The sequence below is a fragment of the Podarcis raffonei genome, chromosome 3 (genome assembly GCF_027172205.1).
Source record: "Podarcis raffonei isolate rPodRaf1 chromosome 3, rPodRaf1.pri, whole genome shotgun sequence".
Classification (NCBI taxonomy): domain Eukaryota; kingdom Metazoa; phylum Chordata; class Lepidosauria; order Squamata; family Lacertidae; genus Podarcis; species Podarcis raffonei.
The window spans coordinates 19,005,170-19,022,159 of NC_070604.1; positions in this window are offsets into that span (position 1 = coordinate 19,005,170).

Consider the following 16,990-nt stretch of genomic DNA (forward strand, 5'->3'; position numbering starts at 1 on the left):
AATTCGACCTAACAAGGAAAGTTTCAGGTTTGACCAAATCTCCAAATCTTTTTTCACTTCTGTCCAAGTTTTTTCATAATTATCTTTAAATAGGTTCACATTCTTAGCTGTCATATTTATACCCAAATATTTCACTTTTTTAACCACATTCAACCCTGTCTCATTCTGAAACCTTTCTTTTTCAACCTGTGTTAAATTTTTCTCCAATACCTTAGTCTTTGACTTATTCAATTTAAATCCTGCCATTTGACCAAACTCTTGAATTATTTCCAAAACTCTTTTCGTGCTAGCTTCTGGCTCTTGTAATGTAAGTACTAGGTCATCTGCAAATGCTCTCAATTTATATTGTTTAGTTCCGACCTGAATCCCTTTAACCAACTGGTCCCTCCTAATCATATTAAGCAAAACCTCCAGGACCGATATAAAAAGTAGTGGGGAGATAGGGCACCCCTGACGTGTCCCTTTTTCAATCTTGAACTCTTCTGTAACCACATTATTTACAATTAATTTTGCTTTCTGTTCAGAGTATATTGCACCTATACCATTTTCAAACCCTTGGCCTACCCCCATCCCCCGGAGGTTCTTCAACATAAAACTCCAAGATATATTGTCAAAGGCTTTCTCGGCGTCCACAAATATCAGAACGGCCTTAGTGTTTATATTCACTTCCAACTTCTCCAAAATATCAATTATATTCCTTACGTTATCCGACAAATGCCTTTTCGGGAGAAAGCCCGCTTGGTCCCCATGAATCTCCTCCATCAGAACTTTTTTCAATCTCTTTGCTAAAATATCAGCAAAGATTTTATAATCCACATTTAGTAACGAGATGGGTCGGTAGTTCTTAAGTTGGGTCTTTTCAGTCTCTGTCTTTGGTATAAGCGTAATGTAGGCCTCACTCCACGTGTCTGGTGCCCTTCTCCCCTCCATTATCTCGTTACAGACTTCCTTCAAAGGTTGTATCAACCCTTCCTTCAAAACTTTGTAATATTTGGAAGTCAGTCCGTCCGGTCCAGGAGATTTGCCCAACGTCATACTTTGAATGGCACCTTCTATTTCTTGTGCTGATATCTCCTGGTTCAAAATTGTCTTACTTTCCTGCGAAATCTTTTTCAGCCCATTTTTCTCGAGGAATTGTTGTATATCCATTTCTTTCTGCGGCCCTTGTGTGTACAGTTGTCTAAAGTAGCTCTGAAAACAGTTCCTAATTTCCACTGGGTTACATATGTTCTTTCCTTCCACTTCTATGTTTGTTACCGTGTTGAGTTTTTGTCTCTTCTTTATTTGCCAAGCCAATAACTTGCCACATTTATCTGCAGATTCAAAAGTCTTTTGTCTCATTTGTTTAATTTTCCATTCTATTTCTTGATTCATCAGTTGCATATATTGTGTTTGATATAATTTAATTTCTCTTAAGATCTCTTGCGATTTTGGCTTCAATCTTAGTTTCCTTTCCCCTTCTTTTATCTTTTCCAAAATTTTCTCTTTCCTCTCATTTTGCTTTCTTTTCTTTAGTGTATTTTGTTGTATCAAAAACCCTCTCATCACGGCTTTACTTGCGTCCCATACTATTCTTTTTTCTACTTTAGTCCTTAAGTTAATTTCAAAATAATCTTTCAAAGTTTTTTGGGCCTTCTTGCAAATCTCCTCGTCTCTAAGTAAGGTGTCATTCATTCTCCATCTGAAGGAGCCAGTTGTTGTTTGCTTCATCACCATCTTTACTGCGTTATGGTCGGAGAAGGTTTTTGGGCAGATTTCCACTTTCTTTATATTCGGCGCCATACTGCTAGTCACCCAAATTTGGTCAATCCGTGTCCATGTCATTTTGGCTTCAGAAAAGAAGGTTCCCTCTCTTTCTAATGGGTGTTTTGTTCTCCAAATGTCAATCAAGTCCATATTGTCAGTCATTTCAAAAAAAGTTTTTGGTAGTCTTCCATCTTTTGTAACTACCTGTCTTTGTGCTTTGTCCATGTTTGTTGAAACTACTCCATTCATGTCTCCCATCATGATTAATTTGTAATCCATATAGTCCATCAAAGTCTCATGCAACTTCTTAAAAAATTCAGCTTTCCCTTCATTTGGTGCATAGATTCCCACTATCAAAAACTTTTCTCCTTGAGATCCTTCTGATTCCTTAAGCCCAAGTAAGCCTTCAAAAACAAGCCAAGCCAAATTTCCAGGTGTGAAATAATAGTTCAATCTATTAAACGAAGTGGAATTCCATTGGTAGTAACAACTTACAGTTATACAGTGGTACCTCGGGTTACATACACTTCAGGTTACAGACGCTTCAGGTTACAGACTCTGCTAACCCAGAAATAGTACCTTGGGTTAAGAACTTTGCTTCAGGATGAGAACAGAAATCATGTGGTGGCAGTGGGAGGCCCCATTAGCTAAAGTGATGCTTCAGATTAAGAACAGCTTCAGGTTAAGAACGGACCTCCGGAATGAATTAAGTACTTAACCCGAGGTACCACTGTACTTAAATGAATTAGTTGTATCACTTCCATACATAAACTGACAAAATCCCTTTTCAGTTCAGAATTACCAACATGATCACATTTCATTCCTCCAAGCTATGTCAATCTAAGGCAGAAGCACAAGACCACATCTAATCCATAAACATTCATAAACACAATGTTATCCTCGCACTTCTTAGGTCCTGAACACAACCACTACAGTTTTAGTATGTGAAACCTTCTCTGTACCCAGCATCTGAAAACTGACAAATACTTAAAGGTAAAGGTAAAGGTACCCCTGCCCGTATGGACCAGTCGTTTCCAACTCTAGGGTTGTGTGCCCATCTCACTTAAGAGGCCGGGGGCCAGCGCTGTCCGGAGACACTTCCGGGTCACGTGGCCAGCGTGACTAAGCTGCTCTGGCGAGCCAGCACAGCGCAGCACACGGAAACGCCGTTTACCTTCCCGCTATAAAGCGGTACCTATTTATCTACTTGCACTTAGGGGTGCTTTCGAACTGCTAGGTGGGCAGGAGCTGGGACCGAGCAATGGGAGCTCACCCCGCCGCGGGGATTCGAACCGCCAACCATGCGATCGGCAAGCCCTAGGCGCTGAGGTTTTACCCACAGCTCCACCCGCGTCCCTGACAAATACTTACATCAGTTTAAATAGTACTAGATAGGAGCCTCTTTGACTTCCATATGCAATAGGACCTATAACCAGTTAACAACTTGAGGGCTTAAATTGTTAAACCTGCAAGTTTTCACCTCTGCATCTAAGAGCAGCTCCTGGAAGAGTCATACAGTCAGAAGTGGGGACACCACTCTAAGTCAGAGCCCCACAAAGCTGTTTGATTGTTTGTTTTACAAAAAAAGCAAATTACATTGAGAGTCACAAATCAGTGTTAAGCAAAAACACCTCCTTAAATTCTTCACCTGATTTTTCAGGCAGTGAAATTGGAAATGCCTCATCATAAAATATTTTCCAGGAGGAGAAATTCTCCAACCATTGTATGGGGATGAGATTGTCCAGCACCAGAGAGACGTGAACTTTTTCCTCTTTTTTTAAGTTGTTGCATCTGCAAACAGTACTTTGCGCGCGCGCACACACACACACACACACACACACACTGCTCCAGACCTAGAACTGTTCTAGGGAAGAGGTGGTGTCAGTGGGGAATAACGGCTACTACACACAATGGCAGAGGATATTTTGCAAAACGGCTGTCTTTATCAGGGGGCGAGGTCGGTAGAGAAAGTTCCCAGAATCCCCCACTCCCAGGGAGATTCTCTTCTAAGAAATTTCAACTCAACCTTTCTCCAAAAATGAAACTCCAACACAACATGTCATTTGGCCTTCAGTTAGTGGTTTACGTAAAGTTAATGTTTCTGGCTGTTCATAAAGCCAAACTAAAGCTGTGCTTTAGAATTAGTTGCTTTCTCTAAAAGGGAGTTCTGCATATTGGCTACCTCCAGAACGGCTGCTGAAAGCAGCTGCCTGCCTGTTTACGAGAATGCTCTTATTTAATGTTCCAAGTTGCGCGATTAGCTCATGCAAGAGCCCATTACCAAACGATACTTGTAAAAAGAGGTGAACTCACTCAGAACTTTCATCTCTTCAGAATGAAAACACTGCTGTCAAGCTACTGGAAAGGAATTCGTTTTGAGTACCTGTATAGATAAACATTTTTCAGCAAGCCTTTCAGAATGGGAGGAGAACTTTTATTTATAGAGCCCTCCAGGGAGCCGTACCTCATCATTTTCATGTCAGTGGATCACTTATTAACAGTTACAGTGTGAGGTAAATGGATGTTTAGCCCAAATGAATTAAGGAGCTTGATGCTTAATGAATTCTTCTATTCATAGCGAAATGGACATCTGTAGAGGAGTCCTCCATGAAAAGCCAGCTGCTGTAATAACTGAACAGGTGTGTGCAGTCATCTGATGACGTCAGGCAGCATAATGGGAATTTAAAAGGTCTATTACAGATGGCTGTATAAAACTGTATCCAGGAGACACAAGAGCATCGGGAGGTAACCGCATACACAAAATGTTAAAAGGTCAGGGCTGCCTTTTTGCTCCGAATCATCATCTACTGTTTGGATTCTGGCCTTAGAAAGGAATGCTAATGCGATGATGCACACAAATGCATAGTAAAAAGTGTGTGTGTGTGTGTGTGTGTGTGTGTGTTTATGCACAATAAATTCTTCCCATCTCCCGCCTACCTCCCTAGGCTAGATATACAGCTTCTGAACATTCACACAATATAGAGGCATGATGTGTGAGCGAAGCAGATTAACTGAACTTGACAGAGGCAACAGTATATACCAAAGGATCTGTGGGGTCCTGAGTGCATTCAAGGGGGAAACCCACCAACCCATTGCCTTTAAGGTAAAGGTAAAGGGACCCCTGACTATTAGGTCCAGTTGTGGCTGACTCTGGGGTTGCGGCGCTCATCTCGCTGTATTGGCCGAGGGAGCCGGCATACAGCTTCCAGGTCATGTGGCCAGCGTGACTAAGCCGTTTCTGGCAAACCAGAGCAGTGCACGGAAACGCCGTTTACCTTCCCGCTGGAGCGGTACCTATTTATCTACTTGCACTTTGACGTGTTTTCGAACTGCTAGGTTGGCAGGAGCAGGGACCGAGCAACGGGAGCTCACCCCGTCGCGGGGATTTGAACCGCCAACCTTCTGATTGACAAGTCCTAGGCTCTGTGGTTTAACCCACAGCGCCACCCGCGTCCCTAACCCATTGCCTTTACACTCTGTGCAATCTTAGGTTGTGCTGGCCGGGAGTTATGGGAGTTGTAGTCCACAACATCTGGATGGTACCAGTTTGGATAAGGCACCTATAGGCAAACCCAACCAGCTCTTCTCCTCCAATGATACCCCAGATCTCTTACTGTCAATCCAGACAATAAACAGATTTATTGAGACAGAGCAAGTATTTATAACTGTATATTTCCCCGAAATACCTATGTTACCTTTGGAATATAAATCTTTCTGCCACAGAGTGACACATCAGAAGAAGAAAAACCATTTTCTCTGGCAGGCAGTCATGCAACTCCAAGATGAATATTAAACATGTTGATTTTATCATAGTTGGTTGGAGCGGCAACACTCTTCACTTAACAAAACAGACAGAAGTGCAAACTGACACCAATTCCCCCCCGAAGCAGTGTCTCTGCGACATCGTAATGTATAGGCAACCATTTTTCACACAAGACAATGTAAATAAGTCCAGCAATATTCATCTCCACAAATAAATCCCACAGAAAACAATGGCTCTCATAGTCTAGCCCTGTTTGTGTGCACTCGGAAATAAGTTTCGTGGAGTCAAGAAAAAGGAACTCCCAGGTTAAATGTGCGTATCACAGTAGCTCACATTTAACCAACTGCACGGGTCAAAAACTTTTAAAAGAAATAAATGGTGTAATGCGCACCATAACTAGGTGAATGCCATTTCAGATTTTTTTTTAAAAAAACTGCACACACTACAAGGAGGATCTGTTTTCCAGGTGCCATAAATATTTGAAAAGTGCTTCCCTGCTACCCTTTCATTTTGTTACGTGTAGGTTTGGCTCCTCCAGCCATAGCGGTGCTGAACTCAGAGCCCGAGAGCAACAGCTACAGAAAGCGACAAAGGGTCACTTGTAACAGGTGAGATGCAACGCTAATCTAAAACTCCTTTTGGAAATCACTGTTATTAGATGGATAACCATGGAAGTTCATAAATAAGGGGCCCTGATTGAAAGTGTTTCCATAGCTGCCACTCATCAGGAAAAGAGGGAGGTTACCTCATTCTCTCCAGCTCCCAAATATCCTTCAGTTAGTTTATACTAACCCAAGAAATTAATTAGCCAATATTCCATGGGAATTAATAACAAAGTCTCCATTTTTCCATCTTACAATTCCTCGGTGGATTTTGGTTTTCGACTTCCTTTAAGCCTGGTTCATTTTGATGTGTGGACAGACATTTCGTGTTTCCAGTGGGTTCATTTCCACAGGTTCAAATATTCTATGTAGCAGATATTTTCCTGTGTACAAACGCTGTCAGACTTAAAAGGAACAGTTGATTGATTAAACAGAGGCTTCGGTTGTAACTTAGCTTCAAGCCGACTCTGTTCTGCAGAACGATATGCATATGACGTTTTCATATTGAGAATTCTGCACGAGGGATCTAGGATTAAACTACTGTATACTGGCCACACTGTTTTCTAGGTCAACACCACTTTTTGCCTGTAGCTCTAAGGGGAACTGTCGTGCAAAGTTAGCAAGCAAGATTGAATGGCAAGGTCTGTTTCTGGCAAAGGATAGAGAACATTTCAGCTTCAACTCTACATGGGTTCCATAACAGATTAGATGTGAATAAGAATACATTCGTAATAGGGCTGTGATGAAATTTTGTGAGGCTCAATTATTGTTGTAAAAGTCCCCATTTGTGTGTGTGTGTGTGTGTGTGTGTGTGTGTTTGAGTGAGAGAGAGAGAGAACTCACAACATTCCCCTATTTTTCATTATTGCACACATTTCCTGTTCTGATACCCTCAACTCCCATAAACAGCTTGATGAACTACTGCTTTGAGGGTCAGGGAAAATTGAACGCACACACACACACACACACACACACACACACTGTATTTTATCTCAAAAATTGTGTGTAAGAATCAAACTAGCCTACAGAAAAGGAACATTTTTTTAAAAAAGCAAAAAGACCTATAAGTGCCATATTTATATCATATATATCCAGTCATTAGCCCTCATACAGAGAGGCAGGCTCTCCCATCTCCCACCTTTGACCATTCCCCTAAAAATAGCTCTGCCCCAGGCACTGGCGGGGGTTGTTACGCTGCTGCCCTGCTCCCAAAGCTTTTTATAAATGTTTCCAATACAAAATATTAAAAATACAAAGAGAAATTGTAAAGAGAAAAGAGAGAAAGAACAAACAGTGCAAAGTTAAAAAGCTAAAAGGAGGAAAATCCAAGAAAGGAATTGTTATTTACTGAGTTGAATAGGATCCAAAATGCAGCAGTCTGACTGGTCCTAGAACAATCCAGCAGTATGACTGGTCTGCAGGAGCCACCCAATCTGGCTCCAAATGGAAGTGAATCCACAACCTGATTGGCCTACAGGAGAATTCCGGAATTAGCCAATCACATGCAGCCCATTGTGTAAATAATGTATATAAAGCAGATACTTTGAGGGGACTTTCATTCCTCCTCACCACTATAAATTGAATAAAGAGCATGAAATCCACTCTCGACTCTGAGTATATTTCAGGAATATGGAGGCAATGTTCTGGTGCTGTCCTGCCTTGCCCAACTGTGCTTGGAAATTCCCCTCCCCAGTAGCACTGGGAGACCTTCAGCTCTGTGTGTGCAGAGCTACCACACACAACATGGGTTTCACTAAGGGGGCATTCTATGGGTCAATGGTGGGCAGGGCTCTGCTCTAGCAGTCCTCCGAACCAGTGCTTAGAGGAAAGGTCCCAGTTCACACCCACACACCTCACTTGAAAGGATATGAATTGTTTGGACACCCTTCCCCCCAATTCTCAAAATGCCCCGTCCAATTCACCCACTGTGAAAGAAATGGCAAGGGAACAGGGCTTTTTTTTGCTTGATTTTTTAATGTCATAACATTTTTATTGTAATGAAAGATTAGTTTTCATCCACATTAACAGTCTGTAGGCTTTTGAAAGTGGTAACTGGCACATATGTGACCAGTGTATACAGTTTATTAAGAGAATCCTCATCTTCATTGCATTTTCTGGATAAACGCACACGGATATGTAAGGAACATTCCTTACTCCTTTTGCCCAGAAAGCCTTGTTCAAGCGGGTGTCAATGTGTACATCAGGAGTCCCCATCTCCTTCATTGCAAATTTACAGATCTCCTTGAGAGCACGAAGAGCCCATTTCTTGAAGCCCACGCCATGGATCCATTTGTGAATGTTTATAGAACTGATGCTTTTGAATTATGGTGCTGGAGGAGACTCTTGAGAGTCCCATGGACTGCAAGAAGATCAAACCTCTCCATTCTGAAGGAAATCAGCCCTGAGTGCTCACTGGAAGGACAGATCCTGAAGCTGAGGCTCCAATACTTTGGCCACCTCATGAGAAGCGAAGACTCCTTGCAGCTTTTTCCTTAACACAGCATGGTGGCCTTCTGCTGCTGCTGGACTCTTAACTCCCATGAACCTTCGCCAGAAAGGCCAATGGCCTGGGATGATGAGAGTTGTAGTCAATGCCAGGAGGGCCATAGCTTCCCCAAACATGACTAAAGAAGAACTGCTAGCTGCCTGAATGTAACCACATCTAGTTGGGTCTTTAGGCTTAGCCAGGAGGGGTACTATTATAGTGCTTCCCATTCAACTGTTGATGGAGCATAATAGCACTTGTTGGCATAACAGCACTTGCTCCACACCAAGGTTTGAACAATGAACCTTCTGCACAAAAAGCATGCGCTCCATCACTGAACTATGGCCCCTCACCACAGGTTAAATCTCTTCTCACCTCTGTGACACTTACCATTGTTTCCTATCTTGTGGTGCACACCATGAAAAACAAGAGATTCAAATCCTAGAACATTTCTGAATATGAGAGTGGGACAACAAGGGATCCAATGCAGTGCAGAGTTTGAGGTGGTAGAGAAAGCCTAGCTGCTTAAAAGGAATGTTTTCTTGGATAGATGCTGCTACTTGAAACGATTTCCCTAGCATCTGCAAAAAGACAAGAGGAGAGCTTTGCCCCAGTGTAATAGTGTAGGCCCCGTGCTGTACATTGCAGGACAACAGATATATTAGCCAAGTGGTTAGACTTTCTGCACCGTGCTGTGAGCTATAAAATGCATAGCAGACAGAAACAGCAGTCACCTATTTTTCTACATTTCTTGTACAGCCAACTTTTAGTCTTTCTGTTAAAGGCTGCCAGTTTTAATAAGAACTTGACCAAGACCACAGTCATAGAAATGGGTTCTGTTTCATAATGGGAATTCAGGACTGTGATCACAATTAAATCAAATCCAGAGTATCACTTCTTTAGAAGCAGAAAGAATGAACTGAGAACTGCTTAAGAAAATAAGAAGAATCCTGCCGGACCAGATCAAACGCTATCGAGTCCTTCCCACAGTGGCCAAGCAGATGCCCAAGGAAAAGCTTAAAAGCTGAACAAGAGATTTTATGGTATATTTAAGAGTAGACGTCTGTCTAAAGTTGTGGAAGGATATTGCCCCTTGGGGCTTAAGCCACAAATGTCCCATAAGCCACCACGTGTTCCATTAAAACAGGCTACAGTGAAATTAAGGGAACTATGAAGGGGATATGAAGAGATTTTGCTTTCTTGGTCTCCATAATCACTGCAGATGGTGACAGCAGTCACGAAATTAAAAGATGCCTGCTTCTTGGGAGGAAAGCAATGACAAACCTAGACAGCATCTTGCAGAGACATCACCTTGCCAACAAAGGTCCGTATAGTTAAAGCTATGTGTCAGGGGCTCAGGAGCAGAAGCACAGGGGAGAGAGGAAATGGAGAGCGAAGGGGAGGAATCCGAGGGCAGCGTAGGGGAGTATGACAGTGACCCTAGAGATTCCATGAGCTTCTCCAGCGAATCAGAAGATTCCCAGAAGGGGGCGCCGATGGTGAGAGCAAGGGGGGTCCCAGGGGGGACGCACCAGAAGCAAGGGGCCAGCGGGGACTCCCAAAGCAGCAGCGGGGGATCAGGACCAGCTTCCCCACCAGAGCGTAGTGGGGGGGAAGAGTCACATGTGTCAGGACCAGCGTCTCCTCCAGCGGGGAGAGAAGATGAGTCAGGGCTGACCACGCCCCCATCGGAAAGTGGGGAAACGGAGGGGAGGTCAGTTCCAGCTAGCCTCCCCGAAGGGGGGAGCAGTGACAGCAGCAGTGTAACGGTCAGAAGGAAGGTGGCAGGCTGGGCGCGCGTGCCAAGTTCAAATGTACAGGCGCACGGGACAGCAGGAAACCCGGATTGGGAACCAGGTCCTAAAGCCCGCCGGAGGGAGGGGGAAGAGTCAGGGGACTCAGCGTCAGAAGAGTCTAGGAAGGGCGAGACCCCGACGGACAGGCGGACCCAGAGGAGGAAAGAACAAAGGAAGAGGTGGAGCAAGGCTAGAGTCTTAAACTGGTGTCAGGGGGGAGGAGATTCAGACGGAGCTTCGGCGGTCTAGAGTTTGAGACGTAGGGCTGCGCGCTGCGGCTGTGGAAGTGAAACTGAACTTCAATAAAGACTTTTATACTTAACAACGAAGCGGCGTTGGTCCTTTGTGAGCTGGGACCTAGGGCAGCTCTGACACTATGGTTTTCCCAGTAGTGATGTATGGAAGTGAGAGCTGGACCATAAAGAAGGCTGCTCGCCAAAGAATTGATGCTTTTGAATTATGGTGCTGGAGGAGACTCTTGAGAGTCCCATGGACTGCAAGAAGATCAAACCTATCCATTCTGAAGGAAATCAGCCCTGAGTGCTCACTGGAAGGACAGATCCTGAAGCTGAGGCTCCAATACTTTGGCCACCTCATGAGAAGAGAAGACTCCCTGGAAAAGACCCTGATGCTTGGAAAGATGGAGGGCACAAGGAAAAGGGGTCAACAGAGGACGAGATGGTTGGACAGTGTTCTCGAAGATACAAACGTGAGTTTGACCAAACTGCGGGAGGCAGTGAAAGACAGGAGGGCCTGGCGTGCTCTGGTCCATGGGGTCACAAAGAGTCGGACACGACTTAACGACTAAACAACAACATGAAGGGGCACAGAAGTAGATGACATTGCATTTCTTTCAGTCGTGCTCACTCAAAAGCAGTGCCGGCTTAACGTATAAGCTAAACAAGCTATAGCTTAGGGCCCCACTCTCTTGGGGCCCCCCAAAAAAATTAAAGGAAAAAAATCTGGATGTACATTTCTAAAATATAATACAATTACTTTGATAAAATACATACTTTATTATGTGCAAATGGCTTTAGATACCTATTAGGTCCATAAATTACCATATAGCATACATTCAACATAAAACTGTGACAATTTGTTGTTGACAAAGGATAGCTGGACACATAAAGGGCCCCATTACCTTCAGTAGCTTAGGGCCTCATCAAACCTAAATCCGGCCCTGCTCAAAAGGACGCCATGACATCTCACTGGAGAACAGGTTTGATTTGCTCTGGGATAGGAGAAGGTACTGTAAATGGTGTTGCAACTCTTATACATAACATGTGCAATAGCTAAAATTAGCACAGAGTGAACTGAAAACAGGTACTGCACCTGTTTACGTCTGTAGCAATGTAAAATTCAAAATCGTGCTATTTCAAAACCTAGCATCTTTTCTGGTATACGTCCAACTAAGATCCATTGGTAAACAAAAGTCAGGCATGAACTCTAGATATCTAACCATCCTCCTCCACTGAAACTTCTTGAAGGAACTGCACAGCTTCCATTTGACAATGTGGATGAATAATGAGGATTCTGTTCTGCCAAATTACACTGGGCACTAGTGCCTAATGCAAGAAAGACTTCCATCTATTGTCCTTGACCAAAGTACCTCTGGTGCCTTCTGAGAAAGCTCAGTAAAAAGGAGACTAAGACGATACTTGCTTACATAATAAACCAGAGGCCCAATCTCTGGCCACCAAACTCCATGAGTAAGTAATGCCAAGTGTGAACCTACAAATGGATAGCAATACTGCCCCTCCTCTGTTCTTCAGAAGGTACAAATAGCAGCTGCCTGTTTCCTGCAAGCAGTCATTCCCTGCACAATTCTCAGAAAATAGTTCTGCTAATGACATCTGCAGTGTCGTTCACGCTTATAACAGCTGAGCTTGTATTCCTTTTTATCCTTCTTTCCTTTCCACAAGATTTGTCATTCAGCCATAAAGGATCTTCTGGGCTGAAAAGCTGCTGTCCAAGCGCCCTACCCAAGTACAATATTTTTAACAGAATTTGGGAACAATTGGTTTGGCCAATTCATCTGAAGCTTAGCAAAAATAAATAGTTCAATGTCAAATGCTATTTTATGCTCTTACAGCTTAAGAATAAAAAACACAAACCCAAGTTATTTAGATTCTTTGTTATCCCGCCATAATTTTATCTAAAACAATTTGCTGACTCCTAATAACAAACTTCTGCAAAGTTACACTATCACTTGATGTAAAAACAGCAACATTGTGAGCCAAATCTTTGGCTACTATTAATCAACTTAATATACATCAGCTGGAGGAGTGTTGTATTATAGTTCAGATCAAGAAGGTCCCTTGCGTAAGGGGAAGGCACATCTGCTCATACACGGTTCTTCCATCCATTTTCATTACAGTGGTACCTCAGGTTAAGTACTTAATTCATTCCGGAGGTCCGTTCTTAACCTGAAACTGTTCTTAACCTGAAGCACCACTTTAGCTAATGGGGCCTCCTGCTGCTGCCGTGCCGCCAGAGCCCGATTTCTGTTCTCATCCTGAAGCAAAGTTCTTAACCTGAAGCACTATTTCTGGGTTAGCGGAGTCTGTAACCTGAAGCGTATGTAACCTGAAGCGTATGTAACCTGAGGTACCACTGTAGTTGCTTTCTACAATGGCCTGCTGTACTACATCCCATTTCAGGGATGGGGAATATTTCAGCCCAGAGGACAGACCCACTTTGACAGGCGAGCATGGCTGCTCAACTGTCAGCCACCTGGCATTGCTATAATAATCAGAGACTCCCTTTTTTTCTTTTCAACTCAAGACACACAGCAATGGAAGATCACAGTCAATCGAAGTTGAGAAGGACGTCTCAATCATCTGGAGCTACCTCCATCCCCCAGGGAAGGTTTTGCAGGAGGTACAAGAAACTGCAGTGAAGTCAGATGGTGAGGAAAGCCTAGTGTGATTTCTGCTGGCCTGTTCCTGGATCCAGTCCTATGTTTCAGATAGAAACTCCCAATATAGAGAAAGCTACAACAGGCTGGACATTTGTTGTTGTTGTTTAGTCGTTTAGTCTTGTCCGATTCTTCGTGACCCCATGGACCAGAGCTCGCCAGGCACTCCTGTCTTCCACTGCCTCCCACAGTTTGGTCAAACTCATGCTGGTAGCTTCGAGAACACTATCCAACCATCTCGTCCTCTCTCATCCCCTTCTCCTTGTGCCCTCCATCTTTCCCAACATCAGGGTCTTTTCCAGGGAGTCTTCTCTTCTCATGAGGTGGCCAAAGTATTGGAGCTTCACGATCTGTCCTTCCAGTGAGCTCTCAAGGTTTGATCTTCTTGCAGTCCACGGGACTCTCAGGAGTCTCCTCCAACACCATAATTCAAAAGCATCAATTCTTCGGCAATCAGCCTTCTTTATGGTCCAGCTCTCACTTCCATACATCACTACTGGGAAAACCATAGCTTTAACTATACGGACCTTTGTTGGCAAGGTGATGTCTCTGCTTTTTAAGATGCTGTCTAGGTTTATCATTGCTTTCCTCCCAAGAAGCAGGCGTCCTTTAATTTCATGACTGCTGTCACCATCTGCACGCTCAGTAACAAATGATTAGTAGTTGGCACCAGTTGTCTCAATAGTCTGTCAAGTTTTCTTCCCTCTTCCACAGATACACACTCTACTACACATAACCTTGCAGCAGTCCTACCCTTCATTCTACCCATGTTCTGCAGAGCTAGGGGACTCCACAGTGCTGGATGAAATATGCTTAGATGATCAAGTGATGGTGTCAGGGGGAAAGTGAGACATGGACACCTCTGTCCCAACACACAAATCAGTCCCCCAGAAACGCAGAGCTGAGTGAAAATGCCCCACACCAAAATTTACTACCCCCCCAATACATAGGAAACTTCTTGGGGGGAGAGGGATTTCACTGTTTATTTTCAGGGGCAGGGAGCATTCTTCAAAAGGACTGGGGTATTTACTATGGTTCTTTAAAAGAAAAACATTGACATTTATTACCATCACCTGCAACAGCAAAGCTACTTTCGGTGGCTTCCTGCCCAGCTCACCTCAAATGACCGGAAACGATGTCCAGGGCTTTCTGATGAGAAATGGTGGCTTTCAAGAGGACCTTCCATCCTGATCCCCAAGCAGTGCTAAATATTGGCACTCCATAAAATAACATTAAAAAAGTGTCACATTGCTACTGCCAACAATGATAAGCCGGGTTCGCGTCTCCGCTCCTCCACATGCAGCTGCTGGGTGACCTTGGGCCAGTCATACTTCTTTGAAGTCTCTCAGCCCCACTCACCTCACAGAGTGTTTGTTGTGGGGGAGGAAGGGAAAGGAGAATGTTAGCCGCTTTGAGACTCCTTAAAGGGAGTGAAAGGCGGGATATCAAATCCAAACTCTTCTTCTTCTACCAAAAAGGCCTTGAGAGCTACATGCAACTCTCAGGCAGTGCACTGGACCACCCTGAGCTAGATGTTTAAGACAACTTATTGCTCCTATGAGAGCTGCTACAGAACTGTTCTTCTACAACCTTTTTGCAGAAGAGCACCAGTGGTTATTTTCTTCTCATAGTTCTTTGGACCCAACCTACTGAATGCTGATGTGCTTCTAACTTGTATTCTCTCCATTCATGGAACAAGATCTCTTACGAAGAGGATTTGTCTTTCTTTAGTAGATTCTGAAAGTGCGGATACACTGTTCCACGACAGTAGATTTTCTCAGTTTGCACAGCCTTTGTGCAATTGCACCACACACAAACACACACCATGGGAAATTCAGCGGGTTTTGCGAGAGAGGTGCCAGCCCAAAGGTCTCTGCTGAGCTGAAGAGTTTGACAAAAATATGCAAATTTCAAGGAGAGATTTGGAAAATGAAGAGAGTCGTGATGTGTGCAGGTCTTCTGGTGGAACTGGTGGCTTCAGGCATGAGGGGCAGCAAAGGAAAAATGATCTGCAGAGCAGGAGATTATTAGTCAGAGGAGCGAAATGACAGGCAGAGACAGTGGCGTGTGGTGAAATTTTTCGTAGGGGAACAATTAGGGCTAGAGGCACCAGCTTGTGAGGGCACAACATTGTGCAAGTGAGCATCGCACCTCCCTCCCTAAGCCAGGATGAAGCTTCTTGGGTTTGGGGAGGTGGCATCAGGGGAACATTTAGGAGACCAGCCCAGTTCCCCTAGTCCACTGACTGCAGTCCACTGAGCAGGGATATAATGAGATACAAGGATACAAAAGAGAATGGCGGGAGACCATGGGGATTGCTAAAGGAAGGACAATGAGTTTGTGCTGGACATGGACTGGGAAAGGAAGCTAGGGAGGGCAACTGAGGAGGGCCCTCACATGGCCTGAATAAGGGTAAGTAAATGGTTGCTGAGCCCTCAGACAGAAGTGACAGACCTGAGGTGTGTCCAAGGGAAGGTACATCCTTCTCCACCCCTATGTGACTACAGAGAATGAGTCAGAAACTGGAATGCAGACAGAAGCAGCAAATCAACCCACAGAATCCACAACTATGTAAAGTACACGGGTTCTTTGGGAGCTGTAGGCGAGGTTGGGGAGGAAAGCACACACAGAGAAGCAAGTGAGATGGCCACAAAACTACAGAACTGGGCCTTGTAGCTCACAGTCTGAAGTCAGAACATGGGGCACAACTGATCTACTTGACAAAAGATCAGAAACAAATGAATAGGGGTAAACATGTTTCATGCCCCTTATATGGTTAAAAATCTCCTTGCAATTACCAGCTTCACATTTTGAAGTACTGTTGGTAAAATATTTTGTAGCTCAGAATGTGGAAACAGTATTTGGGAGGTGGGGAGGGGAAATCACTCCTGTGCTGTCTTGGCCCAACCCTTCTCTTTACCAAAATACACATGGATTTTTTTATATATATTTTTTAAAAAAATCAATGTAGTTGAGTCAAAGCCATCATGTGTGAACCTAGCAAGATGTGCTATAAATGTTTCCCTAGTATTCTCAAAGGAGCCCTTTCAACTTGGACTTCAGAGCAGGTAGACTTCCCAGAAAATATCGTAGTGAATGATTTTTTACATCACGGGGTCTCCACCTTCCTCCCCACTGCCTTCCTGTATTTTCTCCCCTTTTGAAGTAGAACAGTGCCCTTTTTCAAAGCAGATTTGTGATGAAAATGAAGGGGGCTGTCAAATTCTGCCAAAAGGGATTTCTCTGCTTAAATTTCTGCTTACATTATTGACTCAAGTAAATTATCTTTTCATTAAATGCTTCCCCCCTCTTCTCTGCCCCCCCTCTGGAACTGCTGCTGATAAATTACGCAATATTCCCAGGCTCCAGCCATGGACTGAGCTTCTACATTTCTCTTTGCTAAAGGGATAAGGGATGCCAAGGAAAACTGACTTCCCGATGAAACAAAAATGGCATCACCAATGAAATAAAAGTGGTTTGGAGAGCACTAGCTTCATAGAACAATCATGGCACACTATCATGTATACAGTGGTGGGAAACCTCAAATGTGGACCTCTAGTCCTGTAGGTGTGGCCCTTGAAGCTCTCTCCAGGCCACACCTCTCGCTGTCCCTGCTTCGTATTCTCAAGCGTTTCTGCTTGGCTAAACGCAGAACTCTTGCTTGCTTGGACAGAGGATACC